At 40.6% G+C, this 20,317-nt stretch overlaps 1 protein-coding gene across 1 annotated transcript in view; it reads left to right on the top strand.

The window, feature by feature from the left end:
* The window catches only part of LOC135224006 (protein-serine O-palmitoleoyltransferase porcupine-like), a 388,932-nt gene that overhangs the window by 24,068 nt on the left and 344,547 nt on the right, over nt 1-20,317 (top strand). The window lies entirely within an intron of this gene.

Genomic DNA, 20,317 nt, shown 5'->3' with positions numbered 1-20,317 from the left:
CTTTCAGGGACTGAGAGGAACAACTTAGCAGAGAGCTCAATTAGTTTCCTACTGGCTTCCAACTAACATCAGAGGTTCTCCGCAGCTACTTCATAATTTTTTCAAGTATTATTGCCTGACTTTTGGTGAAGTATTCATAATTTGCTGTTGTTATGGCCATCAGTTGTTAGTTGATTGTTTGCATTTGGTTAACTTTAGGATTTTCTTTAGTTAACATGCCAGACTCCAGCTCTTCAAGTAAGGCAGTCCCTGGTTAATGGGGGGGGGGGGGGGGGGGGTTGTTCAGCTCTCGCAGGGTGCTGATAAGCGAAAACCGCCATTAACTGAAACTTGGCGACTTATGGCACCGAGATTTGGTAAATGGCACCTCCGTTAATTATGTTATGGCCCCATAACTATTATCAGCCCCCTATGGCACCATAACTCTATTATCAGCATCTTATTGCGCCGATAACCAAAATTTGGACCATTATGGCACCATAAATTGCCAATTTTATGGTGCTAGACAAGTGCCATAAAGCTGGATCGCCATTAACCGAGTCCGCCAATAACCGGGGGCAGCCTGTATTCGCTTTCATCCAGAAGGATGGAAAACTAGGTTAACTAAGTTTTTATAAAATTCCCACACAAAGTTCACTAAATGCAGGGATAGTGGGTAAGAGTGTAGTAAAGATAATACAGGCATTCCCCAGTTATCGGAGGGGGCTCCGTTTCGACGGCTTGAAGATGTGTAGATGACCGTTTAATTTCAACTCTTTTAGAAATGTATCAGTGCCATAACTCTAATATTGGTGCCAATAACCAGACATTGGTGCATTATGTGTTGTGTCATTAATGTGAAGTAGGATTTTTGGAAACACTGCAGCAGTTACATGTGAGTGGGATTGTCTACACCTGGGCAGTAGTCAGTCAGTTGTTGTGGAGGTAGGGTGTTGTGCCCCGGGGCTCTATGGTTGAGAGTTTGTGGTGAGGGACCTTCCCCTCTTTCCCTTTATTTTCCTCGTTGGTTAGTGAGTTGGATCTGAAAGGTCATCCATTAAGCAGTCTGAGGGAGCTTGCAAAGTAAGTTGAACAGTTTGAGGGAGCTTGCAAGGTGAGTTTAACTACAAGCTATCTAGGCCTATTCCAAGAAAGTATGGCGTTTAAAATTACATTGGACATGATTAAGCCGTTCACCGGCAAAGGAGATGTTGTATCATGGTTGAAGAAGGTAACCTTAGTAGCTAAGCAACAGAATTTATCAGACTTAGCCAGTTTTATTCCATTGTATCTGGAGGGTGATGCTCTTGCACTTTATTTGGAGATGAGTGATGAAGACCAAGAAAATGCAGTGAAAATTCAGGAAAAACTGAAAGTAGCATTTACTGGTGATGCATTCTCTGCTTTTGGAGAACTTGTTTCAGAAGAAGTGGACAGGAGAACCAGTTGATGTGTATGCCAATGAGATTAGGAGGTTGGCCAGTTTAGCTAAGTTTGATAAGGTTGGTTTAGAAAATTTGGTGAAACTAACTTTAGTCAATGGTTTCCCAGATAATATTAGTGTTGCTTTACAACAAGTGCCAAATGTAATGATGATGGCAATGAGTGAATTGCTCAATCATGCTAGGATTTTGTCATCGTAACAGCAAGGTGGTGTGGTAGCTTTGACAGTTAGGAAGAATGGAGGAGGTGGTGGTGGGAAACCTGAGAATAGGAATAGGCCTATCCAGTTTAAGGGTCAATGTTTCCGATGTGGTGGCCCTCATATGATAAAAGACTGTAAAGAGACACCGCTGAGATGTTTTAGGTGTAATAAAATTGGTCATATTACCAGTTGTTATCAAGAACAGGTTGCGGAAAACAAGTAAGGGGTGACTGCTGTGCCTGAAGCTGCCCTTGTGATGATAGAAAGGCGCACCTTGATACATTGCCCATAATTGATGTTTGGATTGGTACGAGCCTGCAAAATGACTTGTGGATACAGGCTGCTATACATTGGTGGTACATTCCAGATTTGTGCCTCAATGTAGAGGTGAGGTGGATATCAGTGCTTTTGATGGGAGTCATATTAACCCTTAAACGCCGAAGCGTTATTTTAAAAATTTTCTCCCGTATGCCGGCGGGGTTCGGGAGTGAGCGCCGAAGCGATAAAAGTTTTTTTTTTTTTTAATCACAGCATGCTTAGCTTTCAAGATTAAGAGTTCATTTTTGGCTCCTCTTTTTGTCATTGCCTGAAGTTTAGTATGCAGCCATCAGAAATGAAAAAAATATCATTATCATATATAAATATTGGGATATATGACAGCGCGAAAAAAAATTTCATATATAATTGTATACAAATCGCTCTGCGAGCAAAACTGTTAAAGCTAACGAGTTCATTTATTTCCGTTGTATTGTACACTAAATTGCGATCATTTTGGTATATAACACATTGTAAAACGATCAAAGCAACACAGAAAATATTATCACAAAATGATGCATGAATTCATAATGCACGGACGTAAATTTTTTTTTTTCAAAAATTCACCATAAATCGAAATATTGTTCTAGAGACTTCCAATTTGTTTCAAAATAAAGATAAATCATTGAATATTACTAGACTGTAAGAGTTTTAGCTTACAATTGCGTGTTTCGACCATTTTGGTCGAGTTAAAGTTGACCGAATGTCTAATTTTTTTAATTTATCGTTATTTATATGCAACTATTTCGAAATTGAGAAAAGCTACGACCTTCAATTACTTTTAGTTGTATTCTACATGAAATCGCCCACATTTTCACATATAAAACTCTATGAAACGGAGCAAATATTACGAGAATGCGAAGTAAGCATTTCGGAGATTTGCGGCGAAGATTCCGCGCACAGAGGGAAGAAAAAAGTTTTTTTCAAAAATTCACCGTAAATCAAAATATTGTGCTAGAGACTTCGAATTTGTTTCAAAATAAAGATAAATGATTGAATATTACTAGACTGTAAGAGTTTTAGCTTACAATTGCGTTTTTGAACCATTTTGGTCGAGTCAAAGTTGACCGAACGTCTATTTATTTTCTATTTATCGTGATTTATATGCAAATATTTCAAAAATAAAAAAAGCTACGACCTTCAATTATTTTTAGTTGTATTCTACATAAAATTGCGCACATTTTCACAAATAAAACTCTATGAAACGGCTAATATGAAATGGAGCAAATATTACGAGAATGCGAAGTAAGCATTTCGGAGATTTGCGGCGGAGATTCCACACACGGAGGAAGGAAAAAGTTTTTTTTCAAAAATTCACCATAAATCAAAATATTGTGCTAGAGACTTCGAATTTGTTTCAAAATAAAGATAAATGATTGAATATTACTAGACTGTAAGAGTTTTAGCTTAAAATTACGTATTTCGACCATTTCGGTCGAGCCAAAGTTGACCGAACATCTATTTTTTTCTATTTATTGTGATTTATATGCAAATATTTCAAAAATAAGAAAAGGTATGACATTCAATTATTTTTGTTGTATTTTACGTGAAATTGCGCACATTTTCATATATTAAACTCTATGAAATGGCTAATATGAAACTGAGCAAATGTTACGAGAATGCGAAGTAAGCATTTCGGAGATTTGCGGCGGAGAATCCGTGCACGGAGGGAAAGGAAGAGTTTTTTTTCAAAAATTCACCATAAATCAAAATATTGTGCTAGAGACTTCGAATTTGTTTCAAAATGAAGATAAATGATTGAATATTACTAGACTGTAAGAGTTTTAGCTTACGTCAGTAAGATCTATAGAGGTGGTGACGGCCCCACGGGGAAGTAAGGTTCGCACCTGAGAGATGGTCAGCATTTTGAACTTGTCGCAACGAATGTACAAGTTTAAACGGGACAAGTCTAAGATCACCCTTCTCTTGTCGGTGCCTTTTTTCGGAACACTGAACAAGCGTCCCTGGAACTTCAAATTCCTGGTTCTCAACACTGCTCCCTTTTGGAGAAGCTCCTGGGAGTAGTCTACCAACTCCTGTGTTGGTTCTTGATAGAAGGTGTTGGGTGGAGGAGGACCTTCAATCCAACTCCAGCCTAGGCCTCTGGATACTATGTTTTTTGCCCAATTGTTGAATCCCCAATGATGACGAAAGTGGTACAGCCTGCCTCCTACCTGTGAATCCTCATTGAGAGGATGAGGGTCTTGTCCCCCTTCCTGTTTTTGTACCTCTAGCTCGGCCGGAGGCTCTGGTTCCGCCATGTTGGCGAAAGGAACCCCTTGCTCTGCTACCCCTCGCAAACCTGTTAAAAGGCTGAAATGCCTGAGACTCAAAGGTTGGGTTAAAGGCAGGCAACACTGCGTATGGTGTTGGAGCTTGCTGGGTAGGAGACGGGGCAAACAGAACCAATTGATGCTGAGGCTGTGCCTTGGAGGTCGAAGGCTGTGGTACTTGCTGTACTGGTACAGCCTGGACTAAATCTTGTTGTTGAGTTGGCTGGAAAGGTTGGAATCTCCTTTGTTTCTTCCTTGGCTTCGAACCTGAGGAGGAGGACTCTGGTTTCCTTTTATACGGAATACCCCAGCGTAACCTGATGCTTTGGTTCAGGCGTGCTGCCTCATGCTGAACCTCGTTAACCACTGAGGGCGGGAATAGATCTGCGCCCCAAATTGAAGAAGCCAGAAGCTTGTTCGGTTCATGCCTAATCGTAGCTTCGGATAGGACATGCTTCCTGCAATTTCTCCTAGCCACCGCAAAATCATACAGATCGCATTGCATGCTCAACAGTAATGACTTTGCGATAACCTTAAACAGTGGCTCCTGTGCGTACTCAAGAGCCGCTGTCTCGGTCATCACTAATGAGTTAAGAGACCTTGCAAGACGGGACCTAGCATCGAACTCTGTTTGAATTAGAGCATCCGACAGCCTAGGAAGGCGTTCACTGAACATAGTGATTGCACAATCCGGCTTAAGCTTCCCCACAGAGAAGGTTGCCGGCAGATCTACCCACAAATCCTCCCCGCTCGGAAGAAGCAGTGATGTAGGGTCTGTTTCTCTAAGCTGGGGCATGGGCTTATCACGTGTCACTGCTTGAAGAGTAAGCTCCGCCACCTTAGTTGTAAAAGGTAACGGGTTCTCCTCGTCTGTCGTGAACACAGTGAACGGGCTCTTAAAGGCCGTGATCCTAGTGTTTGCGCAGTTCCACTCCTCCAAACTGCGGACCCATGACTGTTGGGCCTGGTCCCTGGAAAGGATGACTGTTTCCTTCGGAACCTTATCCTCCCTAACAAGAGCAGCCTCCGTAAGCCAAACATAGCTGATGAAAGGGGGCTGCAAGCCTGCGGGGAAGAACTCGAAGTCCTCGAGTCTCCGGGTACCGCAGCCTTCTATCGTTAACATCCCATTGATGTACGGAGCGAAGTTCGCTACCCTCCAAAGGGAGGGAGAGTGGAACCGTCCGGCATACTCTGGCCTTGCACTAGGTTACTAGGATGGGCCAAACCTGCTGCACCCTGCTGAAGACCTGCAATTAGAGACTCCTGAGCGCCCAGTCTCTTAATCACCTCCTCAAACCTTGCCGTAACCGTATTGACTAAAGTTCCTAGGTTATTGACCTTTTTTAAAATATTCGTATTGAACAGATCCTGCCCAGCGGGAGAGGAATCCCCCTTCTCCTCTCACAGAGAGATATCAGATTATCAGTGAGAGATCAGCAGCAGCAGAGATTATTCGTGAGAGATAAGAGAGAAAGGGACCGACGAAGGATCAGAGGAAAAGTTGCTCGAGAGTTGGCTGGATACTGGTCTAGTCGTCTTCAGGAGTGCACGTCCGTGTTATCTCGACGTCGGGCAGACTTCAGAGAAGAAAAGGGTCCTGCTAGAGGTTTTGGTGAGTTCCTGCCTTACAAGTAGACTATTTTCTGCAATACGGAGTCAAGAGGACGTCTGCATTCACCGTTTTCCTTTTGAGAAGTCATCTCCTCGAATTGCCAAATTGACTAGCAAGTATTTGAATTGCCTCACTGTTCCCCCAGCGAGACAAGGAAGAGTGTCTTAGAAGAGAACCCCCTAGTGTCGGCCGTATTCAAAGGCTCAAATGGAGGGAACCTTAAGGCTTGAAGAACTTTATCAACATCTCATGTCGGAGGAGAACACTGCGGACTGGGTCGAGATAGGGAAAAGGATCGAATTAAATCTCTAATGACATAAGATGAAGAGATTTCAAGGAGCCTCACCTTCAAAACATAGGAAAGCATTGACCTATAACCCTTCATGCACGAGGGAGACAGGGACCTGTCATGATGTAAATGAACTAAAAACTCTGCTACTTTCGGTAAGGAAGGTCTAGAAATTGAATGTCCTTGAGACTTACACCAACGTCTGTAAACCGATCATTTAGTCTGATAATTTACTCTGGTTGATTGCTGTCTGATAAGAGCCAACTGTCGCGCCACTCTGGAGGAGAACCCTTCGCGCTTGGAGAATCTCCTGAGAGTCTCCAGGCATGAAGCTGAAGCTTGTCGAGCCTCTGATGGAACTGATGAAAATGGGGTTGTTTGAGAAGATCTGGTCTCTCTGTCAGACGAATGGGGGGCTCCACCAGTGCTCCCAGTTTGTCGGGAAACCACTCCTTCTGTGGCCAGAAGGGGGCGATCAAGGTGAGATTCAGACGCTTGGTTGCCCTCACTTTGTTGAGGACTGACCTCACCAGAGCGAACGGAGGAAATGCATAGGCTTGAAGGCCCTCCCAGTCCTGCAAAAGAGCGTCTGTCCCGGCACTCTGAGGAGTCTGGTAAGGGGCGAAGAAGATCTGACACCAAAAATTCAGTGGGGGGGGGGGGGCAAACAGATCGATTGTGACAGGCCACTTCTTCCTGTGGCTGTCGAAGACTTCCTGGCAAAGTGTCCATTCCGACCCTTGAACTTCGTTCGGTCTCGACAAGGCGTCTAGGCGTCTGCTAAGACCTTGTGATGGCCCAGGATAAATTGAGGGACCAACGTAATCCCCGTCTTCTGCCCAACACAGGATTGATCGAGCTTCTTGAGCGAGGAGGTCCGACTGAGTGCCACCTTATTTTCTTAAGTACGAGACTGCTGTGGTGTTGTCAACAAAGATTGCAACAACCGACTCCAACAGTTGATCCTGAAATGAAAGAAGGCCTAGGTAAACTGCCCTTAGTTCCCTCCAATTTATTGACATGATCCTCTCTTCCTCTGACCAAAGGCCTGAAGCGGCTTCGGAGCCCAGGTGCACGCCCCAACCTTGATCCGAGGCGTCTGACCAAAACATTAGGTCCAGCAGAACTGAAAGAAGAGATGTTCTTGACTTGAGGCGGTGAACTTGCATCCACCAACTGACATCCTTCCGACATTGTGGAGAAGAGGCGATTATCGTGTCCTCGGACACGAAATCCCACAACTGGCGAAGTGTTGACTGAAGGGTCTATCCGTTTCTGAGAGGGAGAAGCCCTCAAAATCTGGGAATTCAAAACAATCCCCAGATAAGTCATGATCTGGCAAGGGATTAGATTGGACTTGTCAAAGTTGACACGAATGCCCAACTCAACACAAAGAGACAGAACTATCTCCCTCGACCGGAGACATTTCTCTAGAGATTCGGCCTGGACTAGCCAATCGTCCAGATACTGAAGCATCCTTACATTTAACTGATGCAGAATAGCCGAAACAGGAGCCATCACCCGAGAATAGACCTGTGGAGCAGTGGTGAGGTCTTGAACTGGAAAACTCCTGAGTCCGTGAGAAACCGAAGGTAAGGTCTGCTCTTCGGATGGATGGGGATTTGCAGATAAGCATCCTGCAGATTGATGGAAATCATCCAGTCCCCCCATCCTGACGGATGAAAGAACAGTCTGAACCATCTCCATCCAGAACTTGGACTTTAGAATGAACTTGTTCAAGACTGAAAGATCTATGATGGGGCGCCAAGCACCTGAGGCCTTTAGAACTACAAACACCCGTGAGTAAAACCCAGGAGAAGGAGGAGCTCGCTCTATGGCATCCTTCTCCAAGAGGTCCGAAAGCTCCTACTCCAAGGCTTGACCCCTGATTGAGTGAGGGGAATAACTGTTGAACTCGAGAGGACGATTGGAAAGTGGAGGTCTTGAAACAAAAGGGATTTCGTAACCTACCATCAGGACCTCCACTACCCAAGCATCCACTGGTCTCTCCTGCCAAGCTGACCAATGGCAAGAGAGACAAGCTCCTACTGCGGTCTCCGGGCAAGGTAATGACTCCTACTTTCGAAAATTCTTACGCAGAGACAAGGAAGAAGAAGAAGAAGAAGGTCTTCCTGGAGGTTCTATCTCTTCCTCTGCCCTTGGAGCCACGCCAAGAACGTCTCCCGTGTTTCAAAGGGTGAGCACCAGAGGAGGAAGCTGAGGCACCAGAAACCTGAGATGTACTCTGGAAAAATGAGCCAGAAGAAGGAGGTTGTTGGGCTGGAGCAGAAGGTATGGATCTGGCACTAAACTTACGCTTACTCCTTGAAGGAACGGGAGGAAGACCAGAGGAAAAAGCTCTTGATAAGGCCCAGTGAGCTTGGGAAGAGGCATCACCTTGATGTTCCTTCAAAACCTCAGAAAGCACAGACATATCAAATAGGGAATCACCAAAAAGGAGAAGAGGACAATAAACGGTTTCTCTGAATCTCCAATACTGAGGAGGGTAACTGCAACAAATACAGGTTACACCTTAGAGAAACAAGAAAGGCCTGCATTGAAGTGGTAAGCTCGTTCCGATATTAAATAAATAAAAAAATTAAATAAATAAAAAATATTTCAACACCAACAGTTGAAACCAGGGATACGAATATAGAAAGAAACATTAACACAACAAAGGTTTATTTACAAGCTTACTAACAAAGGTAAATGCAGAATGGTATCTCCTATTTACATAAAAAGATAGAATCTTACACTGCATGAACTGGGGGAATAGTGAGGCAGTTCAAATACTTGCTAGTCAATTTGGCAATTCGAGGAGATGACTTCTCAAAAGGAAAACGGTGTTGCAGAAAATAGTTTACTTGTAAGGCAGGAACTCACCAAAACCTCTAGCAGGACCCTTTTCTTCTCTGAAATCTGCCCGACGTTCTGAGATAACCAAACGGAACCATTGCACTCCTGAAGACGACTAGACCAGTATCCAGCCAACTCTCGAGCAACTTTTTCCTCTGATCCTTCGTCGGTCCCTTTCTCTCTTATCTCTCACGGATAATCTCTGCTGCTGCTGATATCTCACTGATAATCTGATATCTCTCTGTGACTAACTGGAGTCTCTCTTTTACGACCACTCTCTCTCTCTCTCGATCTCTGCTTCATCCGTCGTATTTATACGGCACTCTGGGGGCGGAGCCTACGGCGAGCATCACAGACTCGCGAGATTTCCAGAATTTCCTAGATGAATCTAGACGAGGTATTGCATCAGAAATCACGGCATTTCTCCCGACACATTGGCGCGTGTTGCGCTCCATAACACGCCTGACGATTCCTGAACAGGCACCTCCAACACGGGCGCGAAAGCCTCCTCACTGCCGCACTTCTTGAAAATGCGTTCTCCTTTCCTTTATCTTCCTTTGCTATGAAGCAATTACCATCACACGCCCCCCCAAAAGAGAAAAAAAATGAAATCAACTGATTTTATTTATTTTTTTCTAAAGAGGAGGAAGAATTAAACAGCAGGGAAACAATTCTGCATAAAGCTTTAATACTTCTTCATTCACTCAACCACTCGTGCCAAAATAGAAAACGGTCACTAGGCTACTCATTCTGAGAAAAATCTCTAGAGGCTACTAACGATAACATTATTCTTCTCTCTTACTTTTTCCGTTTTCTGAACTCTGATTACAACTTATAAATACTAAAACACCTCTTGTGTTTTTCTCAAAACTAATCTCACACAGTAACACTGTTACATGGGCGGAGGCCACGGCATGAGGCGTTTTTTATAATTCTGAAGCAAATTTACATTCATTGCCTTTGCTCTACTGTTACCCACATTAATTCTTTAATATATATTTCCCCTCTCCTGTAACACTGAAAAAGGACCTTCAGACTTATAAGGTAAAAAGGGACTTTCTCTTGAGAATAATACTAAAACTTTATCTCTTACACACAAACTTCTCTCTTTTGCTCTAAGATCATGGTTTCCTTCAGTTCCCCCTTGACTTCCGTTCGGGTTTTCTTTTGCTAAGTGCCAAGCGCTTCCGTTCTCCTCCGCTAGTTGCCAAACATCTCTTAGATTGTTTTTATAACACTCAAGATTAGTTATTCAATCATCTCTAGCCTTACTTCTAGGCAAAGGTCCGAACATATTTATGAATACATTCTCACAAGATTCGCCTACTGAAGGAATATTGCACAACTGAACTCTAGGGAATTACTTGAATCGGTTTTCCGGCAATTTGATATTCATTACAGCTTAAAGCATATCTCTTCACATCATTTTTCATCTTAGGCCAAAAGTACGCCCTACTAATACACTTGAAAGTTTTATTTACTCCTAAATGTCCTTGCTCATCGTGTGCTAACTTCAAAATTAATTCATGAAGCTTCCTAGAAACTACGAATTTTTCTGTGATTCCCCCTTCACTACCTGACTTAGGACAAACATGACACGAAACTTCGTCCTTTACACAAAAAGTTTCCTTACACACATCATCGAGATCATCATCCAGCTCACATTCAAAAATTCGGGTTAGTGTCTCATCCTCTCTCTGCAACTTGACTAGCTCATCCTTATCCAAAACGTTAGAGCCTAATTCATCACCGTAACTAGTACTAGGTACCGGTATACTTTCTACGTTACTTTTGACAGCTACACCTTCCGTTTGGCTATCACTGTCAACATCGATAGAGTCCAGTCTCTCAGCCACACTCATGCCAAGATCAACCTCGCTCACACTCGTTCGAATCCACGAACTCACTCACGTTCAAATCCACGAACTTACTCACATTCAAATCCACGAACTCACTCTCGTTCGAATCCACGAACTTACTTTCGTTCAAATCCACGAACTTACTCACATTCGAATCCACAAACAAATTATGACCATAGTCTACGTCTGTATCTAAACCCGACCTAGTTACAGTGGTCCCCCCGTATTCGCGGGGGATGTGTACCAGACCCCCCCGTGAATAGTTAGAACCCCGGGAATGTTTGGAACCCATATAAAAATGCTAAAAACAGCCTATTTTGTTAGTTAAAACTCAAGAAAACCCACAAAGAATTTTCATACTTGGTTTTTTTAATAGTTTTATCACAAAAAGTGCATTTTATGATGAAATTCATTAAAAAAAACAGGAATTTGTGGATATTTATCATAGAAAAATACTGCGAATGCGCAAATTTTCCGCGAATAATACGGGGAAACGTTCCCCAGAAAAATCCGCGAATGTGTGAGTCCGCGAATCTGGAGAACGCGAATATGGGGGGGTCCACTGTACTACCATTTCAGGCACTGGAATATTCCTCACAACAGGATTCACATTCTTGGATAAAGCTAAGTCATTACCGACAATACGTCAACGCCTTCAACGGGCAAACTGTCCACAACTGCAAGTTTTACTTCTCCTGACACTACCTGACTTTCTAAATTCAACTTCAACAAAGGACAAAGAACACAAGTGTTAGGAAATCCACCTAACATGACTTTCTCTTCCATATTGATTTCTGCCCTGTTCGGCACACTCTCTTTCTGAATCAGTGAGACAGCAGCGCCTGTCTCGAAGCAAGACTACTTCTCTCGAATCTACTCCTCCAAGAGAGGAAACTACTCCTTCTGACAGAAATTCACCAAAAATTTTCCTAGTTTCTCTCATCACATCATTCCTACTTGACGAAAGGTTAACTAGAGTCACTGGTTTCTTACCGTCCTTCCTTTCTACTGCACAATTTCTCGCTAAATGCCCTTTCCCATTACATTGGAAACAAGTTAATTCTGAACCACTACATGCCACTTTACTCTTACAAACCTTAGACGTATGACCAAGTTTTCCGCATGTATAACAGGAATAGTCACTTCTACTCGCATTGCTATTACTAGGACTGAAACCTTTACTGCTTTGTACTCTACCAGACGAAGGATCATTTCGTTTCTTACTAACACTCAAATTATGAGTTAGACTATATTTGTAAGTGTTTACATAATAAAAATATGGAATGTTAGTCCATATATATAAAAGTCTAAAACTAAAGAGGTCAACCAGATTGCTTGCAGGAATGTGATCAGACTAGAGACGCTAAAGATGACGTATACAATAAGTATGTAGGCTAAGATAACATGCCGTCACCTGTAGTCATTCAATTGTTTATAAACATTAGTCCAAGCTCCCTGCTTGAGACAACTACCCCGACCTATTATTCAAACGGCCTACGTGATCTGTAGCGTGTCTCATTCGATTGTGTGTTCGTATGAAACTATGTCATCTGATAGTATGTTCATATGTTCGAACTACTGTCTGTTCCTTCATAACTTGTAACAGAGATGGTAGACAAGCAGAACAGAGTTAGCTATCGTCATTAGAAGACCTGTACCTCTTTACCTAAGCTTTATCATGTAGAGGAATAGGATTAGCCATCATCATTGGCAGAAGCGATCAAGCTATCCGTCATAGTAAGGACGTTGTACGATCATACCTTGATCTTCATCATGTAAAACTTCAGAAGAATATACTATTTTTATACCTTGTGTTTTCTACAAGAACCTCACCGAACCATGAGTTTAACACATCGTCGTAAAGATAATACCGACTTCGTAAGTGATCTACAAAACCCCAGACACTCCATTGAAGATGGAAGTGCAATACCAACCGACTTAGCGTATAGATTATCGCTAGTCTAACATTACCTCATAGGGCGCCTTATCATACAAGGCAAAACAAAAGCCCTATATTTGGTGGCCAGCGGACCAGAAGAACTCTACAACGTCTACGAAGAAAAAACAGAATAATAAATCATGAAGTCAACGACGACGAAAGCAGCAGATTCTTCAAGCACCTAGTATCATCATTAGTGAGCGACTTCAGAAAACAACAAGATTCGTCAAGCAACTTAGTATCATCGTTAGTGAATAACTTCAAGAACAAAACCGACGTGTCTTTTTCTTACGACAACGGAAGCTTCGTCTCTCATTAGAATCATTCAAGAAAACATCGTTAGTGAGCGTTTCCGGCACTGCAAGAAACAAACCGAACGCGTCTGCAGCATCGGATTTTCAAGGGCTCGAATCATCGAAACAACGCGCACGGGGGAAACTGAAGCCAAACCAGGTCGTCCGCTAAATAGAGGAGGACCGAGGCCGTGTGTCGTTATCGGAACACCGTGACTTCCCACAAAAGCAAGCTAAGTACAATTTTTTATTCATTTGGAGTAACTTTGAGTGTTTCCTTTACAGGTCGAATTTCGTTATTCCTGTGGCTGAAGTTACGAGACATTCTTAATCTTACTTTTTTACAGAAATTATCTACATCATTGAGATTTCGCTACTGCGAGTTTTTATCTTTGAGTGTCTGTTTCCAGAAGTTCTACTAAAATATCATAATCATATACTATGTTAATTTTATCATTTTGGGTGATTATTAATCCCTTACGTAACAAATCATATTAAACAGTGAATATGCGTTTACGCAGTGGACGTCTGTATTTATACAGATGCATGGATAGGGTCGTTAAGCACCGTAGTGATTAGAAAACACACAAAAACACAAGTGGAACACCCGTACAAATCTATATAAATTAGAGGTAAACACTATTTCGGGTCTTGACAATAAATGCTCCTTTGCAAGTCCCGATCGCAGTTTTGGGAGCCTTGAGTTTTTTTTTGAGTTATATAAAATATCGAACCTCAATGACTCAACTTAACTTTAAAAAAATATGGCTGGATTGCAAGGAATAACATGTCTGTAAAAAAACTTTCATCAGGCTAAACGCGCTGACCAGGATCCTCACTATTTCAAATTTTAGCAAAGAATGAAGTACAAACAGTTAAATTGAATACAGTAGAGATAACTTGTCTTATTTAGTAATCGCTCAGTTCCTAATAGTTCATCATTCATTGCTTTATACGTAACCAGCAACATAATGCTAAAAAACACAATATACGTTGCCGATGGTAATAAAGAGAAGGATCCTAATTATTACAAAAAGAAATAGAAACAGTAGCCCGTTCAGAATCAAACAAGCAAACTCGGTGACTGTGTCACCTAGTCAAGCGGTCAAGGTCAGTCGAAAAACTGTCCGAATGTGTTCAAAGCATAGCAAATTCCACACAATAAGCGACTCTAGCAGAGTGGGGAAAAGCGATGTTGGTTCATACATACCGATATCTTTTTGAACTAAAAAGGATTTTTCCTATGCATCACACGACAGTATCAAGTAATCAGAGCAGGTTCTAGTAATTTTAATACATTTAAGTTATAATAAATACTGGGGATTAAGCCCGACTGTTACGCGCCGTATAAAATTAGAATATCTTATTTATTCCTTTAGTACAATTAATTACCAGTATTTACGGACTCACCGTCTGTTGTTCGAACTTCCCTAATGAGAAGTCCGGATAAGCGAGCGTTTACAGATACCTCTATAGTTATAAAAAACAAAAAGTGATCTGTATGTAGTGTAATTGTAAGATTCATCTAGGGGTATACAAAATATTATCTTACATCCTGCAAAATAAGGCGTGTTTATCAAAGGAAAATCCTATAAACCTTCAACATATTAAAATCCGTTTGAACAAAAATGAGACAGTTAATCAAATAATAACTTATATAAAGGAACTATACATTTGTCTCATAAATCGTAACATTGTTCAAATGACCCAACAGAATTCTCCACAACCGCAGTCGTACTTTGCACGCAAAAATCTCGAGAAGCATGCACCCTCGAATGTCTTAGTGCGTGTAAAAAGACTTTGCTGGGAAATGAAATTTTTAATCCTTCCCGACACTCTGAAATATAACGATTTCCGCGAACAAAGCCCTAAAAGTATACATATCGTGGATACGGAAGTTATAAATATCGCATTTTTTATTTTTTTATGTTGCTAATTTTTAATCACGCCCACCAGTCGTGGATGAATCTCTCTGATAATCTATCTAAAGTAATATCCGTAAAGTCATTCAAGCAGAGGTGATTCAGCAGAATTTTTTTTTTATCTTTTACCTGAATACCAGGAAGTTTCTCCACTAGCGAGTGATCTCTGAGAAAAACGGATGTAATTTAACACAAAACCCGGTCTAAAGTGGACAAACATAAAGATATTTACGTACCTTCGTATAGATTCTCAATGAAATTTCAAAATAGAGATAAATGACGAAGTTGAAAATGTTAGTAATAGGAGTCATTAGGAAATCAAATAAGCCCATATAATTTTTCCCTCAAATGTCATGCCATAAAAGATCGGATTTCGCGTATCTGCGTAGATTCCTGTCGCTTAAAACAGAAACGACTCCCGATAGTTTCCAGTGCCAAGTACCGACGACATCTTATCTCTGTTAGGTTAGAATAAATTTTTTTTTCACCAACTTGGACTTACTAAATGCTTTTACAGATTACCATTACCTAAGTGATTGTACCTCATACACCGTTTTCAGCACACCCAGGGGACATTATCAATTTTTTTACGTATGCCTCCGGCTTACGTTGCGCCCCCAATTACAAATATAGTGTTTGGAGACTTTTAGGGATAACCTACATGCCTATGGATGATATCTTGTAATCTTTTCTAATACCTTAGAAGTACATTCACAATAAAGTAGAGCTAGTGCTACAGAGACAAAGACAAATAATCTCAGAGTAAAATATCTAAATGAGAGTTTTTTAAAACCGAACATGTTTATCTAGGTTTTATGTGTCTGGTCAAGGTCTTAAAAGTAGTCCATGGTAAGGTGTCGGTATTCATAACTTTCCGGTACTTATTAACGTAAAAGGGCGGGGATACAGCACTTCGCGCTTAGTGGGTATTACAATCGTATGTAAATAGGTAACTCTTCAATGATGACAGCTCCTTTAACAGATCTTACGAAGAAGAGCGTAGATTTATTAAGGTCTGAAAAAGCATTAACAGGCGTTCGATATCTTAAAAGCGGAATAATGCAGCTTACCTAACTTAAAAATCCCTGATTTAAATAAGGAATTTTTTTTTTTTTTATTGCAACAGACGCCTCAGACCAAGGGGTAAGAGGGTACTACTTCAGTAATATGATAAAACAGTTCTTCCCTATAGCTTTTTATTCACGTAAACTAAAGCCCTTTGAAAGTAAATATGCAATAATAGGGTAAGGAAGGGCTAGGTATCTTTAACTCACTAGTATATTTTAAGTTCATAATCTATGGCTATCCTGATAAAGTCCTTACTGAACATGAGTCCTTTACCGAGTTTTTTCAAAGGCTTTAATCACAGTCCAAAAGGAAATCCGGTGACAAATGATCATTCAGGTCTTTGGAGCCAAGATAAGATATCTACCTGGGTAAAGCAATTATCATAGCTGACGCATTATCCCGCAATCCCGCACCATACTGCAAAGAACCATTAATTAGACTAAAAAAATATAGAAACATCCGTACCTATTGTTAAAACCGTATCTAAACAAAAAATTCCTTAACCCAAGAGATCGCGAGCATTGAAATATCTGGGTTCGGAGCGCAGAACTGTTCAAACTGAACAAAGCAAGCGTCAACAGACATAACCCAAACAATAAACACTTCGAAACGGAAACAGGGTCAGCGGCTAAGCAAAAACATACACACTTCGAGCAGAACCCTAAAGCAAAAGTATATTTAAAGTATGTGTATCAGAATAATGTAATCAAATGTAATATTATATGTTAGTCTGTGACGAGGAAAACCCGAAGAACACAGCAGATGACTAACGACCAGGTAGTAGTAATAATCTTTCTCATACCAATCGTCATAAACTGGTTGCATTCCGTCATCCAGGTTCCCTCCTATGTCACAGAAAGCCAAATCACTATTTTACTGGCCTACAAGGCTTACAGATATAAAAAGCACATATCTGATTGAACACCTGTCATGAAAACAAGGGTGGATACACTAAGACACATGTCAGTTTAGGAGCCTATCCTGTGCCAAATCAATCCTTGAAAGAATATACGTAGAATTATTAACAGAATTACGAGTCTGACAGAGGGAATAACACTTCTTAGTTGTTAATAGTTCCTTGACACGTTATATAGAATTAATAGCACTAAAAACAAACACCGCAATTGAGTGCGTTAGGAATATTTATGATGCTAAATCAGTAAATATGGAATTCAACACATAATAATCTGTGACTCGGGTGGTGTAAATCAATAATAATCTCCTTAACACGTTGTGTGAATTCCTTTCCATTAAGAAAACCAATAATATATTTTATCACCCAGAGTCAATCGGTTTGGTAGAATAACGGATAATTAAATAGGAAGTGTCAATGTCTTACGAGTTACAACTCGTGATGTTGGATCCGGACTGGATTATAGCGGTTCTCGCGGTTTTAAATACCTTTATCATATATATCTTGTATCTATAGAATTGATGCCGCAAGTAGCCTTATACGGTACGTCGCTAGAACACTTTTCCATTTTCATATTCAAGCCAACCATTAATTTATCAAATATATATAATAAAAAAAAAATATATATAAATAACAAATAAATATAATAAAAAAATAAAATAAATATGGATACAAGTGGAGTCAATATAATACACTCCGTAAGAAGTCGGAAGGGTTACAAATTATCATAAAAAAAAGGAATCACGATAACATTAATAAGCAAAACGTAACCGTTAAATATCCAAATATATATGCGTAAAGATTTGAACTCTAACTTAACGCTTTAGTAATAAGACAAATAAGCTAAAAGTTCAAATACATATCCAAAACCTACTGACATATTGTCTGTCCCGGTGCATTTATATTTCGTAGTCAATGAAAAAAAAAAAAAAAAAAAATTAAATAAATAAATAAATAAATAATAATATAAATAAAATAAATAAAATAAAAGAGATTTAAAGTCAGGAAGTCTAGAAGTGAAAATGTTATCTATGGAATAATCCTATATGAATCTTATACAGGGCTAATAATATATATTGAATTTGTATGGAAACCTTTTTCATATAGTTTGAATAAGGAATATTTATTTAACATAATGCCAACATGAAACTAATATTGTTCAATTTTGGTACTGTTGTTTTTTTTTTTTCAGACATAGGGCGCCTTATCATACAAGGCAAAAGCCCTAATATATTCGTCAACTAGCCTAGTTGCTCCTGCAAAAGATACTTCTCGCCTATCCTCTATATAAAGCTTAATCTCAGGGGATACATTATCTTTGAAGTTTTCTAACAATACTAAGTTCTTCAAACCGTCAAAATCCTCAACCTTAGCAGAAGTTAACCAATCAAAAAAGAGCCTATCTAACTTCTTACCGTATTTTACATAAGTAATATTTTCATCCTTTCTCAAATTTCTAAATTTCTTACAGTACGCCTCTGGTACTAACCTGTACGCGCTAAGAACAGTTTCTTTCACGATATCGTAATCATCACATTCCTCCTTCGACATGCAACTATACACAGTAAGCGCCCTACCACTCAAGACTGACTGTAAATATAAAGTCCACATTTCTTTAGGAGAACCTACTCATTCCATTAACTTCTCAAAACACATGAAATATGTCGTAACATCCTCCTCATCAAACTTTGGTACTAATTTTAGCACTGCGCTCATACCTAACGTATCAGCTTTGTTTCCGTTCTCGCCTGACCGACTGTTACGAGTACTTTCCCTTAACCGAGCAATTTCCAACTCATGCATACGCTCTTTCTCTCTCTCTTCCTGCTCATGCATACATACCTTTTCTCTTTCTTCCTGCTCATGCATACGCTCTTTCTCTCTCTCTTCCTACTGCGTTACCAACATCTCTCTCTCTTGCTGTATTTTCATCACTTCTCTCTCAGCCGCTCTTTCATCTCTCATACTTTTCCCTTTCTTTCTTCTCAATATACTCACGGAGATCATTCCCCTCTAGACCTAGTAGCTTACCCGACTCAATAAACTCTTTCACCATCTCACTCATTCTGATTCTTTCTATATCCTCCCTGTTTCAAACTGTTAAAGTGTTGATAGCCTAGGCAAGGTCGCCACAATGTTACGGTGTCGAAATATCCTGGCAAGGGGTCGACACAATGTTACAGCCTCTGAGGGAGCTCCGCTTCAGGTTCGATATGAAATAAATAAAAAATATTTCAACACCAACAGTTGAAACCGGGGATACGAATATAGAAAGAAACACTAACACAACAAAGGTTTATTTACAAGCTTACTAACAAAGGTAAATGCAGAATGGTATCTCCTATTTACATAAAAAGATAGAATCTTACACTGCATGAATTGAGGGGAACAGTGAGGCAATTCAAATACTTGTTAGTCAATTTAGCAATTCGAGGAGATGACTTCTCAAAAGGAAAACGGTGAATGCAGATGTCCTCTTGACTCTGTATTGCAGAAAATAGTCTACTTGTAAGGCAGGAACTCACCAAAACCTCTAGCAGGACCTTTTCTTCTCTGAAGCCTGCCAGACATCGAGATAACACGAACGTGCACTCCTGAAGACGACTAGACCAGTATCCAGCCAACTCTCGAACAACTTTTTCTCTGATCCTTCATCGGTCCCTTTCTCTCTTATCTCTCAAGGATAATCTCTGCTGCTGCTGATCTCTCACTGATAATCTGATATCTCTCTGTGACTAACTGGAGTCTCTCTTTTATGACCTCTCTCTCTCTCGATCTCTGCTTCATCCGTCGTATTTACATGGTACTCTGGGGGCGGAGCCTATGGCGAGCGTCACAGACTCGCGAGATTTCCAGAATTTCCTAGATGAATCTAGATGAGGTATTGCATCAGAAATCGCGGCATTTCTCCCGACACATTGGCGCGTGTTGTGCTCCATAACGCGCCCAACGATTCCAGAACAGGCGCCTCCAACACAGGCGCGAAAGCCTCCTCACTGCCGCACTTCTCGAAAATGCGTTCTCCTATCCTTTATCTTCCTTTGCTATGAAGCAATTACCATCTCAGTGACTTGGCGTTCTAATTCTGTTTTTGCCTCTTTTTATTTGAGGGATATTTCTCTAGTTCTAGGCGACCTTCATTCTTTGGGCCCGTTGGTGATGACAGGACAGGTTGTCAGACAGGAGAATTACGTTTGGTTGCTACCTGTATATTATTTATTTATTAATTTTTGTTGTTGTATATGTTTTTTGTTTTTGCATTATAACTTATGGCAGTTTTTGGTTTAGTTATAATGGGAATTAGGCAGTTCGGTATTTAGGTGTTGTTGATGACAAGGACTGGCTGCTTGA

Source organism: Macrobrachium nipponense, chromosome 10 (genome assembly GCF_015104395.2).
Source record: "Macrobrachium nipponense isolate FS-2020 chromosome 10, ASM1510439v2, whole genome shotgun sequence".
In the NCBI taxonomy this organism is placed as follows: Eukaryota; Metazoa; Arthropoda; class Malacostraca; order Decapoda; family Palaemonidae; genus Macrobrachium; species Macrobrachium nipponense.
The sequence above is the reverse complement of the archived record's forward strand: the minus strand, read 5'-3'. Positions and strand labels throughout refer to the sequence as shown.